A 12705-nucleotide genomic window follows, 5' to 3' on the forward strand; every position below is an offset into this window, starting at 1 on the left:
ATTTAAACACAATGATTTTTTATTCATGATCGCTTTTATATATTTTTCAGTAGAATACACATTTTTAACACTCGAAAGGCTTAATATTGGAAAAATAATAAATATGTATGTATATGTACAGTTTAAAATTTTTTCTGTTAAGCTGAATATATTTTATTTTACAAAATTTTTTCAACAATTAATTTATTTTATTTTATTAAGAACTAATAATTGTTTTTAACGAGTTATTACAATTTACAATAATACCCTGAAGTTGAGGCCAAATTGAATTAATTTTACCAATGACTAACAAGCATACTAGTTTAAAAAAAATGTAGTTTTTTATACATATTATAAAGAAAATATATAAAAAATAACTATTTCAATTTCGATAGCTTCATAAAATCTAACAAGCCCATCTCCCGACACTATAACTTTTTTCGCACAGATTTTTTTCATTGCAAGCTAATGTTTTTTTATTCCTTGATGTGTAGCTATAACATGCTTTTCGTTGCAATACATCTTTTATAAAAATATAAGCCTTCCTGAATTGAGCTGGGACCTTTTGTCAAGCTCTTCTAATGGAACTAGATCTGAATAATCGAATTCTTTTATAACAATATTCTCACGCACCTTTCTAACCTCATCGATTGTCAGCTTCTGACTATCTAAATCCAATAACTTTTGATCGACTTCAAAATCTAAATCTCTGGCAAGATTGACAGCTTGTTTTATCATATAAGCGACATGATTAGTTTATGGCTTTGTTTCTGTCTCGTTTTTAAAAAAGAATGGATAATGTTTTTTCAGTCAGCTTTCAATATATTTTGCGATATCTCATCACAAGATTTTCTATGATTCGTATGACATATAAAACATTGAATTGCATTTAAAAATTTCACAGATAGCTCTCTGTTTTGCCTCATACCTTTTTTCAGATGTGTCTCGTGTAGTACTAAGCCTTAAATGTCGACGAAGCGGAAGAAGAAAATCAAGTCGGGGTATTACTGTATTAAAAAGGTGGTTATATTTGTACCTATGATTACCTATCGCCTCATGACAGCCTTAGATGTGTGTGAGATATTATGATATGTATTTTATTTCCATTAATATTAAAAACATATTTTTACAAAAAATCGGTTACAAAAACCTTGTTTTTTGAAAAATGGGCAATAAAATACATGATTTTTGATGATAAGAAAATCATAAAATACAATGCTGTCCAATAATATGCTAACCTTCTGACAATTATCATAACTACACATATATTTTCTTGGCTGTTGATGGTTGAGCCTAGGGCATTCGAACCGGGTAGAACTGGAACCGGGTACCCGGGTACCCGCCATGTTTTTCATGGAACCGAAAACCGGGTAATTTTTGACGGGTATCCGGTTAATTTCATTTAAATATTTTTTCCATTACTTTAAATATAAATGGAAGAGCCGAATCGGCGTTCTTAAACGACTAACGTCTTTGAACGACAAAAAAAGGGACAGCACTTAGCGGCCTATAGATTTCGAGATAAGCGAATGCATAGATAAGGATTAATTTGAAAGGCTGCAATTGTAAATAAAAATAAATTTTAATGCGTTGTAGAATGAAAATATAACACATTAGATTCGTTAGTGTTTTTAAAATACAACTTTTTACAAAAAGAACATCACTAAAATAAGCTTTGTTTCTCTACCTACATATAATACATATAATAAATACAATCATCTAATTTCTTTTATAATTTTAATAAAATTTATTTCCTCGGTATTTTTCATGTGCAATTTGTATTATTATTGCCAAATATGTGTTAAAATAAATATTTCGGTTTTGTACTGTTACACATGTATGTAGTATGTAAGTATATGTATATATGTACCTAACGATGGAATGTAAAAATATTTTTATTAATAATTACATAATATATTGATTTTATTTCAATACCTTATTTTTTTTTTAAATGATATCAATTATTAAAGTAAAATTAAATATATCATGTCATATTTAATTAAAGATTCAAATATATTAAAAATTAGACTCTTAGCGGCTTACAAAAATTACCCGGTTCTTTCCCGGGAAATACCCGTAGAACCGGGTAATGAATTTGGCCGGGTATTTGGATGCCCTAGTTGAGCCATAGCTATACTTATTGCCAGTTCAATAAATAAAAAATAATAATAAAGATGCGTTTTTACTGAATATGATTATTTATGGCCACTGAGACATTATGGCTGACCATTCCTTAAAAGATGTGAATCTATAGCTGATGTCAATAATAACTTTTCTCTTTTGTAACAAATTTTAATTCATCGCGACTCAAAATATTTTTGCTACTTGACAACTTATTTGGAATAAGTAATCATCCCTAAGTTTTGCAGCTATATTGACAGCTTAAAAGCACAAAAATGACAGTTTAACAGCATTAAAAAATAAACTAACTTTTTATTGAAAAATAAAATTAATTTAGATAAATCTATATTTTTTTTAACCATATTTATAAGCTAAATTTAGATTTAATCATTAATTACATTTTATTTATATAGCATTTAGCACTTATTTCACACGCAACATTAGCAATTAAAATATTGTTGGTTTTTCGCAACTAAAAAATATGTGATCAGTTGTTAGTTAATATTTATAATAATAACATTAAAAATTTTTGTATAAGTATTTATTCGTGAAATTTATTTATTATCTTGTATAAATTCATATTTTTATAGTGCAATGTATAATTCATAGCGTGATTTTTCTGAAATTTGCGCAAATGACCATGGTACGTGAAAAATATGGATATATCAAACGAACGACCCATTGTTAAGATTTCCATACAAGAGAAAAATCCGGAAAAGGCGTCTTGAATAGTAAAATTTGAGCATTCAAAACGGAAAAGGATCGCTTTAAGACCGTCTCGTGTCAGACTACTGCCTTTAAAAATATAAAAGGAATATATAAAAACAACACTACTTAACGCTTGAGACGCCATCAAAGACTGGAAATCTTTTCTAAGAAATGTGAGACTAAATCCCTGCATTAAAAAATAAAGTCAAAATATCCGCAAAGTCAATATATAAATATATAAAAGGTAAAAGAGCACGTCCTCTACCTTGCATTGTCAGCTAGAAAGTTGTCGCATCGGAAACACCATATTAGGACTAAACTCGGTAAAACGTTAAAAGTTTCACAATTTTCACGCCATCTTTCACGGCTTTTTCTCTGACCACACGTGTCGTTACGGAAAAGTTTCTCCACGAAAGAAAAATCGAGTTTAAAACACACGATGGGAAGTAAAAGGAAAATCCGAAACGCCAACAATAAACAAACAAAACGAGCACCCTTTGTGTGTGTGTATATATATATGTATCTAATATGAAACTGTATATGCGATGCCATATTTTAATTCTGAAGAGTTCCATTAGTCCCAACACAAACAATGCCAAACTTTCTAATATCAATCGAGTGCCGAAACTTGGTAGGACAAACGCAAGTTTGTCTTACAAGCGCTCAAAACCTAGTTACTTTAAGTTGATGACTTTATAATATTGTATCACTGCGTCAATATATTCTTGGGTAAGTACTGAGTCATTGTGTGAACGCAATAATATTTATTAAGGACGTTTTTTATTAACTAATTACAGTTCTCAAAGTCAATTATAATCAAATGTTTTAATAAAACATTACAATGGTGAAAATATTGCTCGGAACAAACGCCCAGTTGAGAGCATATAAGAGCAATTAAAACTCTAATGAAATTGAATAATACAAATCAAAATTACGATATAAATTAGTAACAAATATTTGTTAGAAATATCACTTTTTTGTGTCTAAAGTCTAAAGATCAGAGACTCTGACCCAACGGCTGGTCTTAAATTTTAGATAAATCGGAATCCGGAATTTAAATGAAAGTTTTATGTGCATAAATAATAATCGCTATGACTTAGATCAGAGATTTCCAAACTTATTAAGCCTACCGCCCCATTTTTACATAAGAAAATATATAAGCTAATAATTAAACATTAATATAAATATATGTTCGAATATGAATGTCGTTATGAATAGTATCGTAAGTAACCGAGTTCACCGAGCAGTCTAGTCTTAAAGTGTCTAGACTGGATAATTTGTCAAAATCCCTAATTTACTTTGGTCTCCTTAAATTCTCGCACCTGCGGCTTGTTAAATCTTCTTGAAAACGTTAAGCCGCCTAACTCATCGTCAGTCATCCTTTAATCATTACAGCTCGAGGTGGATCGTTTATAAAGGTTAAAGTTTATCGCGTAAATCTATAGGTATATAATGTAAAGTACGTCCTTTGTACTAATATTTATACTTGAGAAACCATAAATTAATACATTATTGTATAATATATAAATATATAGATAGCTTTGAATATACTAGAATATTACATTTATTATCAAATACTTCTTTATAATGTATTTATTATTATTTTAATTTAAAATTTACTATGAAAAACGTAATTTAATATAGTTTTTCTATTTTTGATTTATTATATATATATACAAGCTAATATCATATTATTTTCGGTTGCTGCCGTATTTGATTAAATTTCAGTAAAAATGAAAAAGCTGATTTTGACCGGTCTACATTTTTTTACAATCAATAGTGTAACGCCTGAAAGCTTATTATTCTCGCCGGAACGTAGTGAAATGATTTATAAAAATATAATATTAGAAAACTTTATTATTCCTTTCAACGCCAAGCGCATGATATGATGCGCAAGTAAATCTACTGTCTAACGCCAAGCGCATGATATGATGCGCTCGTTAAAACCTTCATTTTTTAAAGAAACGGAAAGGTAAAAGTTGGCAATATATGTTTTAAAAATCAGTTTGAGTTCCTAGTAAACGATTTCAGTGATTTTATTTATAGAATTTGCGATGAAACAGTGGTATATATAATTATAAAGTCACGCCTTAATTTTAGTCGTTTGTATTTCGCGCGCGGTTTCTATCGTGCTTCTTTAGGCCACTTTTAGGGTTAGCACAAACGCATCGCGGAAATTCGTTTTTTTTATACTTTAATTTATGAATCGAAATTAAATTATGTCATCAATATTTCAATGATAATTGTGATTTGTAAATACTTGTGAATATATTTATACGTTATTTCGACTGTTTTAATATTGTCAACTGTTTTTGTGATTGGTTTTTATTGTTTGTAATAATTAAATAATAATAATAATAATTACTATTAAATACTTATTAATAAATATAAATAAGATATAATTAATAAAATATCAATATTAACTCTTAGTAAATATTAAATAATAATAATAATAACAAAAACAAATTCCAAACAAAGAATCATTTTATTTTACTTGTTCTATTATTTTATAATTTATTTGTAATATGTTTATTTATTTACATTAAATTAATACCATCGTGACCTAACAGGTTACCCCAATGCGTCACGATGGTCGAAAAGTTTATTATTTATTGTATATATATGTGTGTGTGTGTGTAATATATATTACATATTCCGCCTGGAGTGTAGATATGTTGCACTCTTGCCGGTCCCAAGCCCGGATAATGGAGGAGGGTTTCTATCATGGAACAAACCAACCAACGTGGATAAATCCAAATAGTTATGAAAAAATCACAAAGAAATAATAAATCCGCCCCGATTCATAATGACCTAGACGATCGAAATCTAGAAAAACGATTGGACTTCAATTTTGGAAGCTGGAATGTGCAATATACAACCAGGAAAAATGCAAACAATAGCGCAAGAAATACTAAAACTCAAGATATATCTAGAAGCCCTACAAGAAATTAGGTGGAAAGGCCAAAACCGATCACCGGTTGTAGTGCCGTGGAAGAAGAAGAAGAATATGTATATATTATAAATTATACATATAATTATATATAGTTAAATGTAACATCGTATCTTGCTATCAAGTTTTATTATTTATTATTTTTATATATAAAGAAATATGACAACCTTCAACAACAACTAATTGCAAACACCATTGATCAAAAAGAAACGGTTTGGTTATTAGGGTTATTTTTGTGTACGATATATGTGATTTTGTATGCATCAAAGAAATCTTATCGAATTGTAAATTTTTATAACAGGATGTAGGTCAGACGAAGAAAAAATGCGTTGCAGATTTATATATTAAAATTGTCTCAGTGTGAGCATGAGCCTGCTTGTCGTTCGCTTGTATAGTGCCGCGCGCGTGCATGTGTGTGTAGGTGTGTGCACGCGAGCCAACACGCGGACCGACCAATTGATTTAGTTTTGTTCACTTCATATTTCCAACAATACGACTAAAAATGTTTGTTTATTGATATAATTAGAATGTATAAATCATGCTAATAATACATATATAATTTTAAAATATAAAAATTGAGTATTTTGGCTGTAATGATGTGTTAAACAGAGTAAGTAGCCAAAAAATTATATCGCTAAAAACGCATGGCGTACAGCAAGTAATTAAGAATTTACCGGTCGGCGGTCTAAGGGTTATACAGGCGGCCCTCGACTTTCGAACGTTCGACTTTCGCACAATTCGCTATTTCGCACATTTAAAAAAAATTTAATTTAATTTTTTTTTTAAAGAACGTTCTGATAGCGGTGTATCTTTTGCTTCAATCGGACGTTCGTATGATACAAACAGGTCTACGATATGTTCAATTTTGCAAAATAAAAATATAATTAAAGAATACGTTCAAAATTGTGGAAAATAAAGATATATTTCCACAATCTTAAATGATATGTTTCCAAAAAATCACAGCAAAAAAAAAACATGGATGAAATGGAAAATCTTTGTCATCGTAGATCGTTGACCAACATCAAAAAGATGTCCCTCTGAGTATTTCAATTATTCAAGCAAAAGCTCTTAGTTTGCACAAAGATTGGAAGGATAGATTAAAAAATATTTTAACACGGTTTTTCAAGCAAGTAACAGTTGGTTTTACAATTTTAAAATGAGGTATTCTTTTCATAATATTAAATTTACTGGAGAATCAGCTGTTGCGGATAAAGATGCTGCAAACGAATTTATTTCCTAATTATCTAAAATTATCAAAGATGTAGAATATTCCTCTAGCCAAATATTCAATGTAGATGAGACAGGTTTATTTTGTAAAACTCTTTACCAATGAAAAATATGAATGAAGCCTTCACGCACCCTGACAAATTTTTAAATATTATTGAAGATTGTGATCCCAATGGAGAACGCATATCTCAAGTGCGTGGAGCGATCAATAAAAACATAGCATGTTATAAAATACTATATGAAGAAAAGAAAAAGAATAGTGGAAAACAGTTAACTCTTGATAACTTTTCAAAGGAAACACCCGCAAACCCCACTAAATGTGTCTCTTAAACGCCTCTTAAACATCTTATATTTACTTGATAAATAAATATTTTACAATACACGCAATTTTAATTTTTTTTATTTTCCTCGACATTCGTACATTCAACATTCGCACACATTTTCAGGAACCAATTTTGTGCGAAAGTCGAGGGCGTATACTAATAGATTATGAACTCTAATAAAAAGTTCATAAGAATCTACACTTATTTAAAAGATCAGCGTTTTATTTTAGCACCAGGAAAATTCGCTTTGAGCATCTTGAAAGCCTAAACGTCTTTTCATACATTCATTAGCGCGCGTTTGTACATAATGAAATGGAAAATAGCTCATTAATATTCCAATTCAAATTTCGAACGCGTTGCCAGGTGGGTTTTCATTAAAATTGATAGAATTCAACGTCGCTCGCGTTAAAGTCGTCTTCTTCGCGAAAATACCGCATTTTGGTGAAAGCTTTCTGGCAACTTGCATACGCCACACATACGTACGTATAAGCATATACATGGATATTAACGCGAAGGTAATCCTGTTGTTTTCGGTAAAAGAAAATATTCATTCGGGGGCATTAGCTCGAAGGGACAGTATGTACAAGGACTGTCTAAAAAGTTAATAGAATCAAACATATTAAAACAAAAACAATATAGCACTATAAATGCATATATTATTTTATTGCAGCACATAAACAGTGCACATTGTTGAGTCTTGACGTTTGACGAGGATTGTCTTAATTTGCCTTTCTTTTTTTATTCTTTGTCCTCCTCAAACAAAAATTTCCGTGATGAACTTTTTTAGCTTCCGCGGCAATTTATCGTTCTCGAGCAAAAATTTACACGATGGCCATTTTATGTTTAGTGTCATTCATTGATATTTTCAAAATCTGTTCAGTTAAATGCACACAGTCAAACCAAAAATAATATCTTTTAGAAATATTTTGTAAATATTCCTCGTATATCACATACCGAGAACTTTCCAAATAGCTATCTTTGTATATTTTAACTAGAAGCCTAGAATAATTAAACTGTTTCAATTTGTTGTAGTTGGCTCTAAGCTATTTGACTTATTTCACTAAGACCTGAACTGTATTTATAGCATGAATTTACACTTGAAACGCATGTATTATACATCCAATTCCAAGAACTTTCTGAACAGTCTTAGTATACTTTAAGGAAGGTTTGTTATGTTGTTTTCTTCGCGGAAAGGAGGCGTAAAACAAATTGAATTTTATAACCGGAAAATCAACGCCGCCTCACGAAAATATGTCCCCTCGAAGCGACACGACGCCACGCCACCACATCCCGGTTAAATTAACAACCCTTTGCGGGATTGGGCTAATGCGTCTACGCAACGCCGTTAATGACTTTTTGCGTTGTCGCAATTAGCTGAGTTCGCTTTTGACGGGGTATCGCGAAATTGCCGAAATTTAACCTGATTTTACGCGCCTGCTTTTACGACGTGAAATAATAAAATGTTTATCATTATTGTGTTTTAAGATTAACTTAATTTTAATATAACTAAGTTACGTATTCTTTGAAATATCAACAAAAAACTAACATTTGAAAAGAATTTTCTCAACGTTTTATGTAACGTGCTTATAAAATAAGTTTTTTGATTGATCAAAGATTCTGGATTTTGTAAATACTAAGTAAGTTTAAAATTCTAAAAGGAATAATGTAATACTGCATTTTATCACCTGACCTATTTAATATCTACGGAAAATATATATTGATAAGAGCACTGGATAGATGAAATGGCGATATATCAATTGGAGAAGAAAAACTGTCGAGCTTGAGATACGCCGACGACACCTCATTTATAACGAGAACTATCGACAAAATCGTTGAGTTATTAAAGACGGAGCAACTTCCTAGGCTTCAAAATTAACAGATCTAATATCATAGTCATGATTATAAATGGAAGTAATGTCCTACTTTACAATAATGCTTATTAACAATTATTAAATACTCTTCGTCACACAGATCACTGAAATGTAAGTTATTAAGAGCATTTTTGACGCAGTGGCGTAGCCATGGGGGGGCCGAGGGAGCGAGCAACCCCGGGCGGCACTTGCTTGGGGGCGGCATATTCGCGATGGAATCGTCTAATGTGGTTTTTAACCTTGAATAAACTAAAATTTATGTAAATCTACGAATAGCAAGAGCCTAACAATAATAAATTTATTATTTTAAGAAATGCTGATTTTATGACCCTGCAAAAAAATATATGGGGGGGACGGCAATTTTAAGGATTGCCCCGGGCGGCACATACCCTAGCTACGCCACTGTTTTGACATGTTGGGTAATTCGTAAAAATCAGTCTAGCATCACCTTCATTATGTTACATCTGGTTTTTAGAAATAAAATTAAGTTTACTTGTATTTTTAAAATTAAAATTATTGCTACCATGGTAAGCACTCCGTAGAAATATCAACGAAAAACTAACTTTTGAGTAGAAGTTACCCAACATTTTAAGTAACGTACTCATAAAATTAAGATTAAATAAAATTATTTTTACAATGAAATTTTTAATTAAATGTAAATTTTAACTCGTGAGCATATTAATACTATAAATTTGAGTCAATGACAGTTTAAATAATTAGCAACGACTTTCAATGCTGATTTGTGGTTATGAAAAAAAACATATTTTAATTCATAGTTGTTTGCTAGACTTTTTTAATACCCGAGTCACTCAGTCACATTCTCAGAATGTCTCAGGTAGCAAAAAATAATTTAAAGAAAGAAAAATTTTGTTTTTCTTTGTGTTTTCAATTTCAACGTGAATTATATCAGTTAGTTCATAATATAAATTTTACCATTGTAGACTAATGTTATATGTTTGATTTAATTTTAATGATATAGGCGTTAATCACTCGTTATCACCAATAAGAACCATAAAAAACTACCCTTTTGTGTGAAAATAATGCGCAATAAACAATGCCCTACGTAAAAATGATTATTGTTATTTTTCCTCTTTATTAACGATCGCCGAAAGTGGCCACCTTGCAATTTAATTGTTATGGCGTGAACATATTTCATCGGTGTGTCTAAGAAACGATGCAGTTGGCCAACCAACATCCTCAATTACGATTCACCAGATCTGTATCGAACCAACATTATAAAATATATCACACATGGTCACAGAGGAGAGACGTGGCGGAGGATATACCATGAGAAACGAGACACATAAATAGATCGTCCAGCGGATCATCACAAGAACACATAACGACAGATCACAGCCGACAATATATCGCAGACACTCCAGCGAAGACTCTCTAACTATCAAGACCAGCTATTTTTACTCCACAACCTAATATATGTGTGTTTTTTTTATATATGCTTGTAAAACATAAACTGTTTCTAGCTTTTCCGGGGTCTATTTTGACTCCAAAATTGCACCCCTTCGGTCTCAAAACCTAAATGCCTTTTTTATTGACTATATAGTGTTTTAACGCGGAAAAAGTAAAAGCTGATATTGTTGATAAGCGGAATTACTTGAAACCCAGTACGGGTTTCAAGCAATTACAATTGTCGATCCCTCTTTGTGTAAAAGTTTGACACCACTGGTATATACTATACAATAAGTGCTATTAGTTTTTACTTTAAAAGGTATCTTGTAATTTCTTTATTTGTCTTTGAATAATTTATATATTCTATGAGTGACAATTTTAGAAATATTAAGTAAATTTATATTACTTTTTTGTACTCTCCGTTGATTCTTATTTGGCACACAGCTTTATAAAATAGTAAATTTTATTTATTTTGTCATTTAAAGTACATATATATCATTGCAATTTATATGGTACGATTTTCCTAATTATCGTTCAAAGCTATAATGTTACCGCGGATGATTTTTCATATTCACAAGGGAAACTGAGAGAATTTTCCCTAGACTTTTCAGTTATGAATTTAAAGCAGAAAATTATGGAGGAAGTGTGCGAGACGGGAAATCCCGGACAACGGTGGCTAACCGTTATCATTCTATATTCTATTATATTTATGTATTTGAGTTAGAACTATAATATATGAATATAGATAATAGCATACATTCATATACATATATGTCAACATTAAGCTAATATATAGTATTTATATATAAAGAAATGTTAGTTAAATAATAACTTAGCCATAATTATTAATTTTGTAATATATTAATAATATAATAGTCTTAAAACATTTAGTTATTATATAGAATGTATATTCTTCGCCTAGATTCCCGGGATTTTAAAAAGAAAATCAGAATTAAAATCTATAATACTCTATCTAAGATCGAGAGGAAAGGCTCAAAGCTTATGACGTTTAAATTATGCAATTACGCCGAGTTTCTCGATTGACCAAAGACCAAATGAGTTTAATTTATCCATTGCCAATGCCGCCATGAGCCAGGGTTCAACGTAGATAACTATCTACAGGTTGATCCAATTCCAGTTTCTAATGTTCGCAGAATTGTAAATCAGACAGCTGTCAATAATCACGCGTGTTCAAAGTGTCAAAATTACCGAAATGTATCGCTTAACTTCCGCTCAACGCAATTGTTCTACAGAAATAACAATTCTGTACGAACTGCGTATCGATTTTTACGCGAAGATTATGGTAAATTTCATCGTCCTACTGAGCGAACAATTGGCACCGTAGTGAAAAAAATTGAAGAGACTGGAAGCGTTGGAGATAGGCTAAAGTCTGTGCATCATCGTGGCGTCCATTCAGCCAAGAATATTGGTGCTGTAAGTGAAAGTGTGGCCGAAGACCAGGAACGTTCGTAGCTTTTGGGGTTTCCTTATGACTCTTAAGTAAGGTAAAATAATCGAAAAGAGTGAACATGTCTTGAAAGTAAGCTAAAATAATGGAAGAGAGTGCTCGGGACTTGGCAATTGCGTTAATAATTGGTAATATTTCATGGACCCCCTATTAGCACATCCGTCCCAAGACTATATTTACTCATAAACGCCCATAAGTACCGGAAAAACACCCTTTGCGTGAAAAAGATACGAGATAAATAATTCATTTTACCCTGCGCACAATTACTATTGTTATGTTTACTTAGTGTTGAAAATCGCCAAAGCAACTATCTAAAAGTTTCATTTTTATGGCGTAAACATATTTCGTGTGATCCAATTTGCCCGCTAACATCCATATCTGCGATTCGCTAGAGCTGTCTCGAACCAGCAATATCAAAGAAATAACATTTAATCACAGAAGGTCAGAGGGGCAGAGAGAGAGAAGCAGACCGACAAAGAAGTTACAGCAAGAGACATATTACAGCTACATTTCTATATACAGCTTTTCCAGTGCTTATTTTAGGTGCAAAGTCACACCCCATCTGCCTCAAAGCTCGAAAGATGTTATTGTTACATAAATTTCTGAACATATATCTGACGTACAATAATGACAAATCAATATCAAAATAAG

This window comes from Plectrocnemia conspersa, unplaced genomic scaffold (genome assembly GCF_051122295.1).
Source record: "Plectrocnemia conspersa isolate PC_06_02 unplaced genomic scaffold, ASM5112229v1 ptg000013l, whole genome shotgun sequence".
In the NCBI taxonomy this organism is placed as follows: domain Eukaryota; kingdom Metazoa; phylum Arthropoda; class Insecta; order Trichoptera; family Polycentropodidae; genus Plectrocnemia; species Plectrocnemia conspersa.